This window comes from Ascaphus truei, chromosome 2 (genome assembly GCF_040206685.1).
Source record: "Ascaphus truei isolate aAscTru1 chromosome 2, aAscTru1.hap1, whole genome shotgun sequence".
Classification (NCBI taxonomy): domain Eukaryota; kingdom Metazoa; phylum Chordata; class Amphibia; order Anura; family Ascaphidae; genus Ascaphus; species Ascaphus truei.
Window position 1 is genome coordinate 227,203,112 of NC_134484.1, and position 16,023 is coordinate 227,219,134.

The 16,023-nt window shown below is 46.8% G+C and overlaps 1 protein-coding gene across 2 annotated transcripts in view; it reads left to right on the plus strand.

Annotated features, from left to right (window-relative positions):
- The window catches only part of MARCHF11 (membrane associated ring-CH-type finger 11), a 70,440-nt gene that overhangs the window by 11,710 nt on the left and 42,707 nt on the right, over window positions 1-16,023 (plus strand). The window lies entirely within an intron of this gene.

Genomic DNA, 16,023 nt, shown 5'->3' on the forward strand with positions numbered 1-16,023 from the left:
GGCGAGCCAGCGTGCGCGAAGGGAGCCGGGGGGGAGGTGGTTGGAGGCGGGGCAGTGACGTCGCTGGGCCAATCGCCCGCGACGCACTGACGTCAATGTCACGGCGCCGACGTCACGGTGACGTTGACGCTGCTGAAGACTGATTGGAGGTTTTCAGCCGACAGCGTGCTGAAAAACAGCTTGGCTGAAAACTCCAAAGCCTTAGCACGCCTGCGGACGCTCGCGTGAGCCCCCTCTCAAGGCATCCTCATTGAGGATGCAGGGGCTCAGCGCTGAGCGTCCGCACGCCTCAGCACGGCTGGTCCATCTATGGACGCAGCCTTAGAGGTGACAGTACCGGCAGTGATAAGTATCTCGGGAAGCAGGGGGTCCCCAGAGCTGAATTAATGCAGTTCAGTTCCAGGGGACCTGCTGCTTCCCACAAATGCTTTAATAAATAAAAGCCATAGGCAGAAGTGCTCCTTTAAGTAAACAAAATCAAATTGATTTGAAAGAGTTGTATTAACCCCCTTAGTTCCAGATGGGCCAGCACCATATTTCTTGCTGGCCCTTCAAGCACTGAATGTTTTAACATAGATTACCTAAACTAAGCCTATTGAAAAGTGCTACATTTTATGAATTTAGCACGTTTATAGTAATTTGTTTCAGACAAATGATAAAGGTCTCTGCCAGTGTTGTATGGCTAAATTTGCAATTCATTTGGTTACACGTTTTGCGCTACTTACTTTCTAATGCACGTATCATACTAAACATAAGGCTGCACCATTTCTTCTTTCATTTCTTTATATTTTATTGATATTGTAATTCTTCATTTGGATAGGCACTTTAGCATTTCCAAGTTCCTCTTGCTATTGTTTTAATAAATGCTAAGATAACAGAATGTACACAGGGCACCTTTTGACCTTTTATTTCACGATATTAGTACCTGTCTGCAGAAATATGTATGGCTTTGAGTAGGCTGTTTGATTCATTGCCATACTCATGGGCTGCTTACTTACTGTAATGTGAAGTAGTGTTTTGGTGAGTACAAAGAATTAGCCACTATCTACCTTGTCAATGCATCATAAATGATATTATGAATAAACTGTAATACATATTCCATGGGTTATGATACCAAACACAATAAAGAAATGTAGTGATGCAATAAGTACTGTAAACACAGAAGACGGCACTCGCATATAAATGCTCAAATGTAATTTATTGTAACAGATCATTGTTAAATGTATCCTGTTACTGCAAAAGTGTATGTTGCCTTAATGAATAGTGCCTTTTCCAAGTCCAACTTGCTAGGACTATTGTGCTTTGTACATACATATACAATTAGTGTAAGTCAGGGATGTTCTTGGTTTGTCAGTAGGCTGTGCTAAGAATGTCTCTATTGGAAGTCAGTTCATCAACAGCAAAACAGTCAGAAATTAAATACTTATATATTATGTCAACAAAAACACCAGGCCACTTTTGGACTAATATTGGGAATCTGAGAAGTGTAGACATACATGGTTTTGCTAAAAAATCAATAGTGTCTATACTTACTGTATGGCATTGTATCCTACAACAGAGACACTAATGCAGCCTCTTCCAAACGTCATGTACACCAGGCCTGCACAACTCGTAAAGTGCGAAGGGCCGAACTGCTCCAAGGAAAAATAAATTGGGCCGCACGGGTAAAATCATCATCATCATCATCATCATCATCATCATCATCATCATCATCATCATCATCTCTCCTCCAGCACCCATCATCATCCTCATATCTCCCCCAGAACCCAACACTATCAACCATTGCGATACTCCCCATCTATCTCTCATACCCCCATCTCTCCCCCTCACCCACACACAATACACCCCTCCACATCAAACACACAATACCCCCCTCCACATCAAACACACAATACCCCCCTACACCCCACACACATCCCACCACCACCTGCAGCTCACATCCCTCCCCCCTGCAGCTCACATCCCTCCCCCCTGCAGCTCACATCCCTCTGCCCCCTTGCACCTCACATCCCTCTCCCCCTTGCACCTCACATCCCTCTCCCCCCTTGAACCTCACATCCCTCTCCCCCCCTGAACCTCACATCCCTCTCCCCCCTTGCACCTCACATCCCTCTCCCCCCCCTTGCACCTCACATCCCTCTCCCCCCCTTGCACCTCACATCCCTCTCCCCCCCTTGCACCTCACATCCCTCTCCCCCCCTTGCACCTCACATCACTCTCCCCCCCTTGCACCTCACATCACTCTCCCCCTTGGGTGGGTGACAGTGACTGGGTGACAGTGACTGGGTGGGTGACAGTGACTGGGTGGGTGGGTGACAGTGACTGGGTGGGTGACAGTGACTGGGTGGGTGACAGTGACTGGGTGGATAGGTGGGTGACAGTGACTGGGTGGGTGACAGTGACTGGGTGGGTGACAGTGACTGGGTGGGTGACAGTGACTATGACAGTGACTGGGTGGGTGGGTGACAGTGACTGGGTGGGTGACAGTGACTGGGTGGGTGACAGTGACGGGGTGGGACACAGTGACTGGGTGGGAAGAGTGACTGGGTGGGACACAGTGACTGGGTGGGACACAGTGACTGGGTGGGACACAGTGACTGGGTGGGACACAGTGACTGGGTGGGTGACTGACTGGGTGGGTGGGTGACAGTGACACTGACAGTGACTGGGTGGGTGGGTGACAGTGACTGGGTGGGTGGGTGACAGTGACTGGGTGACAGGGTGACAGTGACTGGGTGGGTGGGTGACAGTGACCTTGACTGGGTGGGTGGGTGACAGTGACTTGACAGTGACAGTGACTGGGTGGGTGGGTGACAGTGGGTGGGTGGGTGACAGTGACTGGGTGGGTGACAGTGACTTGACAGTGACTGGGTGGGTGGGTGATAGTGACTGGGTGGGTGACAGTGACTGGGTGGGTGACAGTGACTGGGTGGATAGGTGGGTGACAGTGACTGGGTGGGTGACAGTGACTGGGTGGGTGACAGTGACTGGGTGGGTGACAGTGACTATGACAGTGACTGGGTGGGTGACAGTGACTGGGTGGGTGACAGTGACTGGGTGGGTGACAGTGACGGGGTGGGACACAGTGACTGGGTGGGAAGAGTGACAGGGTGGGACACAGTGACAGGGTGGGACAGTGACTGGGTGGGTGGGTGGGTGACAGTGACACTGACAGTGGGTGGGTGGGTGACAGTGACTGGGTGGGTGGGTGACAGTGACTGGGTGACAGGGTGACAGTGACTGGGTGGGTGACAGTGACTGGGTGGGTGGGTGACAGTGACTGGGTGGGTGGGTGACAGTGACTGGGTGGGTGGGTGACAGTGACTTGACAGTGACTGGGTGACAGTGACTGGGTGGGTGACAGTGACTTGACAGTGACTGGGTGACAGTGACTGGGTGGGTGGGTGACAGTGGGTGGGTAGGTGACAGTGACTGGGTGGGTGACAGTGACTTGACAGTGACTGGGTGGGTGACAGTGACTGGGTGGGTGACAGTGACTATGACAGTGACTGGGTGGGTGACAGTGACTGGGTGGGTGACAGTGACGGGGTGGGACACAGTGACTGGGTGGGAAGAGTGACAGGGTGGGACACAGTGACAGGGTGGGACAGTGACTGGGTGGGTGGGTGACTGGGTGGGTGGGTGACACTGACAGTGGGTGGGTGGGTGACAGTGACTGGGTGACAGTGACTGGGTGACAGGGTGACAGTGACTGGGTGGGTGACAGTGACTGGGTGGGTGGGTGACAGTGACTGGGTGGGTGACAGTGACTTGACAGTGACTGGGTGACAGTGACTGGGTGGGTGACAGTGACTTGACAGTGACTGGGTGGGTGGGTGACAGTGGGTGGGTGGGTGACAGTGACTTGGGTGACAGTGACTAACAGTGACAGTGACTTACCTTGACCCGGGTGGGTGCAGGTTGCCGCCGGACGCTTGCTCCTCCTGCCCCCGATATCCCTGCGGCAGCTGCCTGGGACGGGAGGTGGGCTTGGGGGCGCGGGTTGGGGGAAGGGGGGGGGAGGAGGGCACGGGAGGTGAGCTCGTGGGGGACGCGAGAAGCTGGCCGCGGAGGGAAGCGGTGAGAAGCAGGCCGCTGGAGGAGCTGAATTATTTAATTATTACTTCCCCCTCCAGCCCACGTTGGGAGCAGGGGGGGGGAGCGGGCCCGCAGAGGAGCTGCATGTTGCTTCCCCTTCCGCCCCGCGTTGGGAGCAGGGAAGGGGGAGGGGAGCGGGCCCGCAGAGGAGCTGCATGTTGCTTCCCCTTCCGCCCCGCGTTGGGAGCAGGGAAGGGGGGGGGGACGGAGCGGGCCTAGCGCATGCGCGCCGGGACCGCAGGGAATTGGCGCCATTTTTTTTTCAAAGTTTTTTTTTTTTCAAAAAAAAAATTTTTTCAAAGTTTTTTTTTTTTTTTTAAATCTCATCGAGGGCCACACAGAGAGGCCAGGCGGGCCGCATGCGGCCCGCGGGCCGCGTGTTGTGCAGCCCTGATGTACACGATAAGGAACAGATGTCCGGCAAATGCATCTTACTATCCACTTAAAAGTATTCAGACGACTGCTGTAGTACTTAAGTTTTCCCAAGGGCAAGAGTGAGAGAGCGAACAAGCGCTCATTTCCATTTTCCATTTTTTTGTGTTATGTGTTTTAATAAGTGGCTGTAAAGCGCTCCTCTTTAGTTAACCTGCAGTTGATAAGTGTTAGCGAGTAAAATGTCCATCTTTCACAGGGAAATAAAAGTTGGCATCACTGTGGCTTATGGCTTGCGTCCAGAAATACAAAGCATACTGGGAGGCGCTAAACATCTGTTGCTGTTTTTGTTACCTTGCCAGGGCATTACATTAACATTTTGCTAGATTAGATTATTGACACATCTTGATGACATTGATGAAATGCACTAGATTTATACTCTGATAGATTTCAGCCAAGTATTTTAATTTTGTATCACTTTTTATAAATATGTGAGTAAATGACAAACATACCCCAGATTTAATAAAAGCATATACGGACAGAGTAACTAAACAGTGCTAAACCATAGCATATTTTAAGGCCCATTCACTGGATTGAGTCACAAGGAGGTTGTAGGTTTAGCACTGTTTAGCAAAAATATATCCCTTTGTCTGACAGGGTTATTGCTATACACACACCTTCTGTTCCAATTCAGACTTATATCACTGCTCCTTTTTTATGAAGTGCTAGAAATACAATTATCACATTTTGATTTCTGTATATAATTAAAACATGATTACTCTTTATTTCCAATAATATTGAACATAAAGTATATGTACATGGAAATGCTTTGGAAGTAATTACTCACTGAAAGGTTATTCTCTCTTCTTCATGACTAAAAAATATATTATCAAACAAATTACCATATTTTTCAGGTTGTGTGATATTACAGTACCTTGGCCAGCATGTTAAACACGAGTCTTGGAGAAAAGCCTCATTAGTCTCTGCCTCTGATATGGATCATTAGCATAGCCTTAGAAGAGCCTTGTAATGCACTGAAAGCATTGTACAGTGACAACACATCTACTGTATGTAGTTCTATTGTGCATTTCCAATAAATGTGTATCACATTCTGAAAAATACCGATCATTTTAAATAACCAACATGACTACTATAACTCTTTCTTCTGAAATGTACTATCTAAATAACCTGTAGCAGGGGTGTCCAACCTGATTGGGAGTTGGAGCCAGAATTTACCTGTCTCATTGTCAAAGGGCCACAATTATAAAAATAAATCACATTTAAACCTGTATACACTGACAGAGAGTATAACCTGACCGTGTATAGTACCGTCAGGTTATGCTTTGTGTCAGTGTGTAGTACCGTCTGGCCACATACTCTGTGCCAGAGTTTAGTGCAGTCAGGTTATACTCTAGGTCAGTGTGTAGTACAGAATATAACTTGACAGCACTATACACTGACAGAGTATGTAGTGAGTGAAACTACACATTGACATAGGAGATAACCTGACGGCACTATACACTGACACAGGGTATAACCTGATTCAGAGTACAAGTGGGAGGTGGGATGGAAGAGGGGGTAACACATGGGGAGGAGGGGAAGAGGGGATGACACATAGGGAGGGGGGGAAGAGAGGGTGAGATGTGGAGGGAGTGACACATGGAGAGGCGGGGAAGAGGGTGTGACACTTGGGAAGATGGGGTGACATGGGGAAATGGGAGCAGTTGGGGGTACAGAGGGACACGGGAGTGATAGGAGGGGCAAGGGAGGCAGTGGGGTGATTGTTCCTACCTTGCTCTCCAGTCTCCACAGGCAGCACCACGTGGAGCTCTCAGTAGACAGGGTGTATACTCACTGTACCCTGCGCTGATTGGGAGCCGCCAGGGGTCATTAGTCCATAGGATCCCAGAAGATGAACTGGCTAGAGCAGCGGTGCGCAAAGTGGGGGGCGCGGGGATTACAGAAGCCCCGCGCGCTTCTCGAATGCATTTAAATGAATGCCGGGGAGAGCTGCAGGGCCTCTGTAAACTTCTACTTACCTTGTTTCAGATGCTCCTGGTCACGCATCGCCATAGCAATGCGGCGTCTAATGACGCCGCGTGGTCATGTGATGTCGCGTTTCTGTGGCAAAGTGACGTCATGACTCCAGGACATCTGAAGCAAGGTAAACGGGGGTGGGGGAGGGGCGCGAGGAGAGTGGGACAGACGGCAGGGGGGCGCAGGGAAAAAAGATTGCGCTCCCCTAGGCTAGAGGGCGCTCTGGTTTCTCCTGTTCCATGTCTCTATAGTCTTTCTACACTGTCTGTAGTCAGAGCCCCTGAAGCACTGAAGGGCCGCATGTGTCCCTTGTGCCACAGGTTGCCACCCCTGACCTATAATATGGTTTTGTGACTTCTCTAATAGAACTATGGGCAAATAAGTTATTGGTTGTAGTATTAAATAGAAGAAGTCCTGTATAAACTAATGAGAAGAGCAGGAAAGGAGGGCACCAGAGATGAGTAAAATAGCAAAATTATTTAATAAAGTCAATTATAAATTACTTACAAAATAGTAAAAAAAAAAAAAAGTTTGTGCCGAGCATGCGGATTTAAAGTGAAAAGTTTTTGTCTTGTGTCACTGTTTTGTCACAGAAATTGTATTTGTGATGGTGATGTTTTTAATTAAGAATGAAATCACAATTTCAATGACAAAACGCAAAGACGTTTGACTTAGCACGCGCGTGCTCGGCACCCCCCATGTTTTAGCTATTAGCGCTTCTATATTTATACTAACTGAATTCCTCGTGTGTTTGTGTGTGCGTGTCTCTGTGTGGAGTCTCCATCTCCCATGTGTGGGGGGGTTGCTTCTGCTCCTGTGCATGCGTGGCGTCGGGCACTGCTACCAACAGTGACGTTGCTGACGGCCTCTTCTGCCAGCAGTGATGTCACTTCCATTACCAACTTCCGTCACCATGAAGGTGATTTTGTACAAGTGATATTTTGGTAGGAGCCAGCAAAGAAGTTTCACTTCAAAAACAGTGTGCAGAGCTCTATGATCATGGCACTCACGCAGTCTCCGTAGTTGAAATACAGCAATGGATAAGGCTAGCTTGAATGCCCTGAGGCAATAGCAGTCACTGACACGGTGTATTCAGTCAGTTGTGCACAACGTGGTAGCGGATCAACGTAATTACCTAACGACATAATCTTGACATGTTTTATACATACATCGTACTTCATCAAGGGGTTTTATTAAGGAATGTAATTAAATAAACTGGGGCATTTGTTGAAGTATAATAAGATCCATAAAAGGCGAATAGCAAATTATAACGTTTTTTTCAGTAAAGCCAACTAAGATCTAGATCCACAAAGCTCTGTTAAATCAGGACTCATAATGTGATGTTTATTAAACAGGAATGGACATTATGTTCCCTGAGTTAACACGTTATCTTGAAAGTGAATTATATGCATAAACAATGCGACTTCTAATGTGCACAGGCTTAACGTGATGATATTGTAGCTTTACATTGCGTTATCTTCCAGTAAGGTGACATTATGCAAGTCTTGGCGTTATTCCTACCCGATCACTGAAATAGGGATTTTGCTGTTTGCTGAAGTAGAGAAAGAGGAGAGGGAAATAATGCTGGGAAATAACAGTAAGTTATTTAAATTATGCCAAACTGTGACGTTACTCCCACCCAGGCACCGCAAAAGCCCTATTTCAGTATCTGGATAGGAATAACGCCAAGGTATCCCGTAAATAACGCCACGGTAGGTCCCTGCTTTAACCTTAACACTTTTTTGCATAAGCAGTGTTATGATAATGCATAATTTGGATGTCATAACATAAATGCTGCATTTGTAAGTCATTATGACTTTATCATCCGTTATGGTAAAAGCTATACTCTTCACGGAAGAAGACATGGCTTAAAGTTATATTAATTGTCCTTAGTTGACATTAGTTTTCACGTGTCGTTATGTTAGGACTGTGGTTTCCAACCTTTTTTTTGTTTAAGGAACCCTATAATTATATTGTGAGATTCTGCGGAACCCCAACCCTCTCTAATAGCGCATCTGAGATCAGATGTATTGTATGGAACCCCAACCCGCTAAAATAGCGAATATGAGATCAGATGCATTGTAAGTAACCCCAACCCTCTCTTATAGCGTGTCTGAGATCAGAGGCATTGTAAGGAACCCCAACTCTTTCTAATAATGCGTCTAAGATTAGAGGCATTGTAAGGATGCTGCCCCAGTTCGTTCTACAGCGCACGCCCGAACAAGTACCGCCCCTCAATGGGGCTGGGCCCAGTATGTGCCTTCACGCGCATTTGGCAGCCGCGCTCTATTACCAGTTTTTCAAAAGACAGCAAAATTGTATTTAGAACTTGCGACAGGGGGGTGGCCACGCCCCCCAAGGCGGTTCGGCCAATGAGGGTACGTTTCTACTATCCTAACTTTGATCTGCCAGAAGTTTCAACCAAATCGGTGCAGCTCCCATCTTGGAATTATTATATACAGGCAGTCCTCGGTTATCCGACACAGTGCGTTACTCAAAATGGCGTTGGATAGCGAAACGTTGTAAAGCGAAACACGTTTTCCCATAGGAACACTGTTTAAATGAAAGGTTCCGTTCCTGAAGGCATTTTTAATGCTAAAATAAACAAAATATTTTACGCAGACAATAAGATATGCAGCATACACATACATTATATAGTGTATATACTGTATTATATATATATATATAATATAACATAATATATAATATAATATAAAAATATAATATTATATAGTATAATATAGTATAATATATATATATTATATACACATAAACAACTTTGCAAAGTGTCGTAAGAGCGTTGGATAAGCCATTTTGGCGTTGTAAAAATGAACATAGGTATGCATTGCATAGCGTTGGATAAGCCATTCGTTGTAAAGCGAAGCGTTGTAAAACGAGGACTGCCTGTATATATTTTTGAAGTGATAAAAAAAAATTAACTGGTGCATTTCTTTATTAAATGTATTATTTTGCAATGTGTACTACATTTTCAGACAATTTGTTTAAACTGTTTCAGAGAAATTAAATATTTAAAATAAAAATAAATTGGTAACTATGGTAACAAACAACACTGTATTACTGCAACAGCCTGTAGATTTACTTTGACATCTATGTGGCAGTGTTAGAAAATGGCGGATAATAGATTGTATTTTACTTATTGTTTTTCGGTGACGGACAACATTTTACGATTTTTCCAAATCAGAATGTTGAAAATATTGATTATATAATTTATATTCTTTGCTAAAAGCTGCTGATTAGAGTAGGTTTTGAACCTGGCTTGTGGTGTTTTGGATAAAACAGAATACTGAACATACTGTATACACATAATAAAAGCAACGTTTACTCACTCATCCCACATAGCGGTATCAAATATAGCATTTTCCTAGTATAATACAATAAGTGCATTATATTTAAAAGTGTGATAGGAAGAGTAATCCCTGCCCTGGATGGCTTATAGTCTAAGTGGTATGTTAGTAGACTTACAGAGACAGTAGGAGAAGCAGAACAGATGCAGCTAGTTGTATCTCTAACATGCCGCAACACATGTGCTGGTGAACCGCGGACGAAACATGCAAAGTGCACAGCAGGGGGAAATGGCACATCAGGATTAACACAGTGGGGATCCCTGATTCTGAATGGGACTCCCGCTGCATGAATCCTACCGGGCTGCATCAGTCTGGAAGAGCCGTGCAGTAAGAGTAGACAGAATCAGTCACTCTCTCTGCGCATCTCTAACAGGTGATTGCGCTGCTTTTATTTTAATAACATATTATTGAAGCAGGGGGTCTCCGGAACTGAACCACATTAATTTCAGCCCCGGAGAACACCTGCTTTCAGAGCTACACATCTATTTATGGGGTGCCGGTATCTCTGCCATGTTTAAATGTCCCGGTCACGTGGGCCATGACACATGAGAAGTAAACATGGCCGGAGATAACGGCACCCTATATCGGGGCCTCTAACGTGGGAAGCAGGGGGCTACAGGGCGGAAATTAATGAGGTTCAGCTTTGAAGACCCACTGCTTCAATAATATGTCATTAAAATAAAATAAAAGCAGGTTCATTACCATATTGGCTAGCCGCTAAAGTAATGAAGGGGTAAAACCAAACAACCTGATTTGTTGGGGGTAGAGGGGGTGGGTGAAGGGGTTAGTTGCCCCAAGTTGGGTGGTTAGGCCTACCGGGAGGGTTACCACCCCTAAGGTAATGAAAGAGTAACCCCTCCCACTACCCACCAAGGCCAAACCCCCCACCCAACCCGGGGCAACTACCGCCTTCATCCACCCCCTCTAACCCAAACAAATCTTCTTTCCCCTCCCCCCATAAAGTTATGGGCAAATGCCCTAGTAGCCAAATATGGCTACTAGCGCTTTTGCCCATTAAAAACAATAAAATACATAAGGTAAAATAAATTACAAATTAAAGTAATAAATATTTTCCTTACCCCTGCCAGGATGAAAGCGTCCTACTCCTGCATAAACATGTAAGGGTTGATGCCCAACCATTAAATCACCAGTAACCCCTTAATTACCTTAGCGCTTACTTCCAGGTTATTACCGCTACGGTAAATAAGGTGTTACTGGTGTTTTAATGGGGTGGGTGAAGGGTATACTGTAGTTGCCGCGGGGAGGGTTGTAGTCCTCCCGGGAGGGTTGCAGGATGGGCTAATCTCTTAATTCCATTAAACCACACCCACAAATGAGCAAAAGCACTAGTAGCCAAATGGTCAGTAGCGCTTTTGTCCATTTCTGACGCAAAAAAACCCAAAAAATACAAAATTAAATAAAATAAACATTAAAATACAATACAACAAAAAATACTAGCCAATACACCCATTGATTGGCCCCTCCACCACACCCCCCCCTCCCCGCAACACATACAGTACAGTAATGGGTAAAATCTCTATAATCCAGATTTGGATAATAGCGCATTTGCCCATTAAAAGTAAAACATTACCCAGTCAGCATATAGTAAATAAAAGTGTTGTACATATCCCTGCCAGGATGTATGCCATCCTAGTCATTCTGTTCCTCCTCGATTTTCTCTTCCGTGGCACTGACAAGTAAAATAAAAAAACTAGCTACTAACCTGAAACCCCTTAATCACCTTAGCGGTAATTAACCGCTATGGTAATTAAGTGGTTAACTCTCCCTCCTATCCACGGGAGGCCTAACCACCCTCCCTGGGGCAACTACTTCATCACCCACATCATCTGCCCATTGATTGTCACTTTAGCAAGCTATGCCCACAATGGGGGAAAGGATTACCACAATGGCAATGAATGGGCAACCTATGAAAAAAACATCCACAAAATAAAATACATTACAATTAAATGAAAACAAACATTTCCCCCCAAAAAATGATATAAGAAGGATAAAGACCACAGGGGGGGGGTGGATATAATGGATAGGGGGAAGGTTAAGGAGGTCCAGGGGAGGAGGTAAGGGAGTACTGATCCTGGGGAGGGAGGATGTTGGGGGTACTGGGCCTGGGAATATAAGTGGGTGTAAGGGGCTCATGGGAATGCAGGGGGTAGTGGGCATGGGGAGGTGGATTATAGGAGCAATGGGCCTTGGGAGGGGGCTAAAATGGGGTACAGGACATGTGGGGGTTACTGGGCCTTGGGAGAGGGTGATGTATAGGGTACTGGGGATGGGGGTATAAGGGTGTATTGGGCCTGGTGCTAAAAGGGGTGATGGGCCTGCAGGCTTGGTAGAGGCCCACAGAATGAGAGCCTAGGGAATCCCCCTTCCACATGGGCATTAGCCAGCAAAGGGGAGGAACCTGCATGGGGGCTTTTTGAAGGGGAGCACCCTTCTTGCCTGCACAGGTGCAGGAAATAAACTCCTGGTTTGCCAGCAAGGGGGCAAGACTCCTTGACTGACCGGACCCGGGACAGCAGTCCCGGCTGTTAGCGCCGTAATGGGGGTTCCCGCAGAAGAGAAATTTTGAATGAACCTGCGGTAGTAATTCGCAAAGCCCAGAAAGCGTTGTATGGCCTTAAGAGTGGTGGGACAAGGCCAATCCAGGACCGCCTTCACCTTAACAGGATCCATGGTGAGGCTAGTGTTCGAAATGATGTATCTCAGAAATGCCGTGGTGGTTTGGTGGAACTGACACTTCTCCAGATTGGCGAACAAATGGTTTCCCCATAGGCGTAGAAGTACCTGTTTGACATAGGCGACATGTTCCTGTGAAGACTTAGAAAAAATCATTGTCGTCCAAATAGACAATAATAAACTGGTTAAGCAGGTCTCTGAAGATCTCATTAACGAAGTCTTGAAAGACGACAGGGGCATTGCAGAGGCCGAAAGGCATGACAAGGTATTCATAGTGGCCGTCTCGTGTATTGAAAGCCGTTTTCCATTCATCACCCTGGCTAATTCTCACGAAATTGTAGGCCCCACGCAGATCCAATTTGGTGAAGATGGTGGCTCCTTGGAGGTGGTTGAAGAGCTCCAAAATCAATGGTAAGGGATAATGATTCTTGATGGCGATCTTGTTAAGACCTCTATAATCGATACAGGGTCATAGAGTTCCGTCCTTTTTTTCACAAAGAAGAAGCCTGCTCTGGCTGGGGAAGAGGATTTCTGAATAAAGCCCTTTTGAAGATTTTCATGAATGTACTCTTTCATGGCTTTAGTCTCTGGAAGGGAAAGTGGATATGAGCTTCCCTTAGGGGGTACTGAACTGGGTAGCAGGTCAATAGGACAATTGAATTAGCGATGAAGGGGCAGGACCTCTGATCATGCTTTATCAAAAACTTCGCGGAATTCGGAGTAAACCTCAGTTAACATTATTTTCTCTTCTTTAGGGGCTCGGTGCCCGCATATACTTTTGATGGGCTCAAAGCAATTCTTAGAACATGAAGCGCTCCACAGGACAGGTTCCTTGCCAGTCCAATCAATACGTGGATTGTGAAGTTGGAATCACGTCAACTGATGGAGTATGGATGGCATCCAGCTGGAGCTCTTCCGTATGGTCCTCACCCGTACGTAAACGAAAGAGACTGGTCTGTAAGGAGACGAAAGCTGGTTGCAGTGGTCAACCATCAATTGATTCCTACCTACAGGGCATTTCTTGTGGACCAGGGGGATGTTATTCCTCTCAGCGAAGCCCTCATCAATGAAATTGCCTCCCGACCCGGAATCCACAAAGGCTGGAGCGGTGGTGTGGAAGTTCTCGCCGGTCAGCGTAACAGGTAAAAGGATCCTGCTTGGCAATGATTTATTCGGTAGGGGAGTTTAGAAAGTGTTCCCAATGTGATTTCCCTGGACCTCATTGGGAGCTGGCATTTCCCGACTTGTGGAGACAATTGAGTACCTGATGTCCGGGATTACCACAGTACAGGCAGAGGACGGCGCTGCATCGGTGCTGTTTCTCACTGGAAGACAAATTGTTGCCACCAAGTTGCATGGGCTCTGGGATATCTGGTGGAAGAGGTTTGGCTATACCAGCATGGAGAGAAAGGACTCTCAGTGTGAGCTGCCGGTGACGGGATCATTCGGACCTCCACTCCTGCATTCATTGATCAACGCGGATACATATGGCGATGAGTTCTTCGAGGTCGGTAGGGCGTTCATGTGCAGCGAGCTCGACCTTTAAAGTCTTAGAGAGACCTTGCCAGAAGGTGGCTGACAACGCCTCGTTATTCCATCCGGTCTCGGCGGCGATAGTGCGGAACTCCAGAGTGTATCTTGCCATGGATCGATCTCCCTGGGAAATGTGAAAAAGAGAAGAAGCGGCAGTTACCTTGCGACTAGGTGTATCAAAGACTCTGAGGAATTCCCTGGTAAACTGTCCGATATCCTGAGTGAGGTCCAGTCTTCGTTCCCAGATGGGAGAAGCCCAGGCCAGGGCTTCAGTGAGCAGCGAGATGATGTACGCCACCTTGGATCTTTGAGAAATGAATCGAGAAGGCATTAGTTCAAACTGTATGAAGCATTGATTCAAAAAGCCTCGGAACCCATGGGGGTCACCACTATAACGGTTGGGTGTAAGAAGTCAGGGTTCTGATGTAGAGGTCATGGAGATAGCAGCTGGAGTTGCAGTAGAAGGCCCGAAGTGACAGGACTAGGAAGTGGGGTTTGTGCCCGGTAAGTAAGAAACATGAGGTTCTGCTGCAATAACTCCATGCGACGGTCATTTAGTTCTAGATATTTCTCAATTTTGGAGAACATGCTGACGTGCATGCTCAAGACTCGCCCCACCTCAGCGGAGTCCATGTTTGCGTGGCTGAGCATACTGTAACTGAGTGCTCACCACAAACAAGGCGTGACCGCGAGGCCGAGGTGGGGATAGATATACAACACCAACCCACAGCCGTGTAGGCGCGTCTGGAGTGTAGATTGGTTGAGGTAGCCGGGCCGTGATTGGAGAGGTAAGGATAGTCAGGGGTACTTGCCAAGGTTGGGGTTGGAGAGCTGCGGAATGTTACAGGTACTTAGCCGTGGTTAGGAAGGGAGAGATGCGGATCGTCGTGGTACTTTGCCGAGGTCAGGATTGGAGAGGTGCGGATCGTCGTTGGTAACCGGGGTCAGTAGATTAGAAGAGCGGAGTGCAAAAGAGTAGCCGAGGTCAGGAACAAAGGAGCTAGGAACCGGAGTACAAGACAAGACTGTGGAGGCAAGAGTAGCAGTGAACACTTCGAACAAACAAAGGTTTATGCTCAGCCGAATTTCCAGTGTGAAAGCTGTGCATATAAAGGAGACAAGCACCAATGAGGAAGAAGCAGAGTGGAGGCGCGTCAGCAGCGCCTGCTGGGATTGGCAGTTCCGGTGCAGGAGACAGGTGTGGGAAGAGTCTGTGATGATGGTGAGTGACGCGGTGCTGGCGCTCGCTGCCCGCCGATGATGTCACCGTGTGGGCGCAACCTCGAGGCGGGACCAGATGGTAGTGTATTTATCTCCATGCGGGATGCGCTCGCGCCCCTAGGATGGCGGTTGATGCCAGGTGGAGGAAGGGGCGCATCATGGATGACGGAAGGAGCGGGGGACCCGATCACGGGTTGGGGTAAGTGCGTGTTGCGGATCACGGATCCTGACACACATACTTGATTTTACACCTCTTTTCTGTTGTTACTATTTGACTTGCACATAACATAATGCCATATTGTACGGCTCCCCACTAGACTCCAAAGTTTCATAGCTTTTAGAGAGGATGCAACTCTACACTGCAGTGTGATATGCATAGTACATATCTTGTGTAGTACTGTTTATGTGCCATATTGTGAAGCGCAGAGTATAGTGTTAATGCAACATAAGCAACAATAATAATGATGACTACATGATTTAGCCTGTAGACAATTTATTTCTTACCTTAGATTTCATCTGAATTGAGATGGGTGTATCTCAGTAGTGGAGAAGTTAAGTATTTAGGCAATACAATGATATTTCCATCCCACGTTAATATTGAACCACATTTATTGGTTTACGGTATGCATTTTCCTTACATCAAATATTAGAACTATATTGTTTAACTTCAGATTTACCAAATATTTTGTTTATAACCATGTTA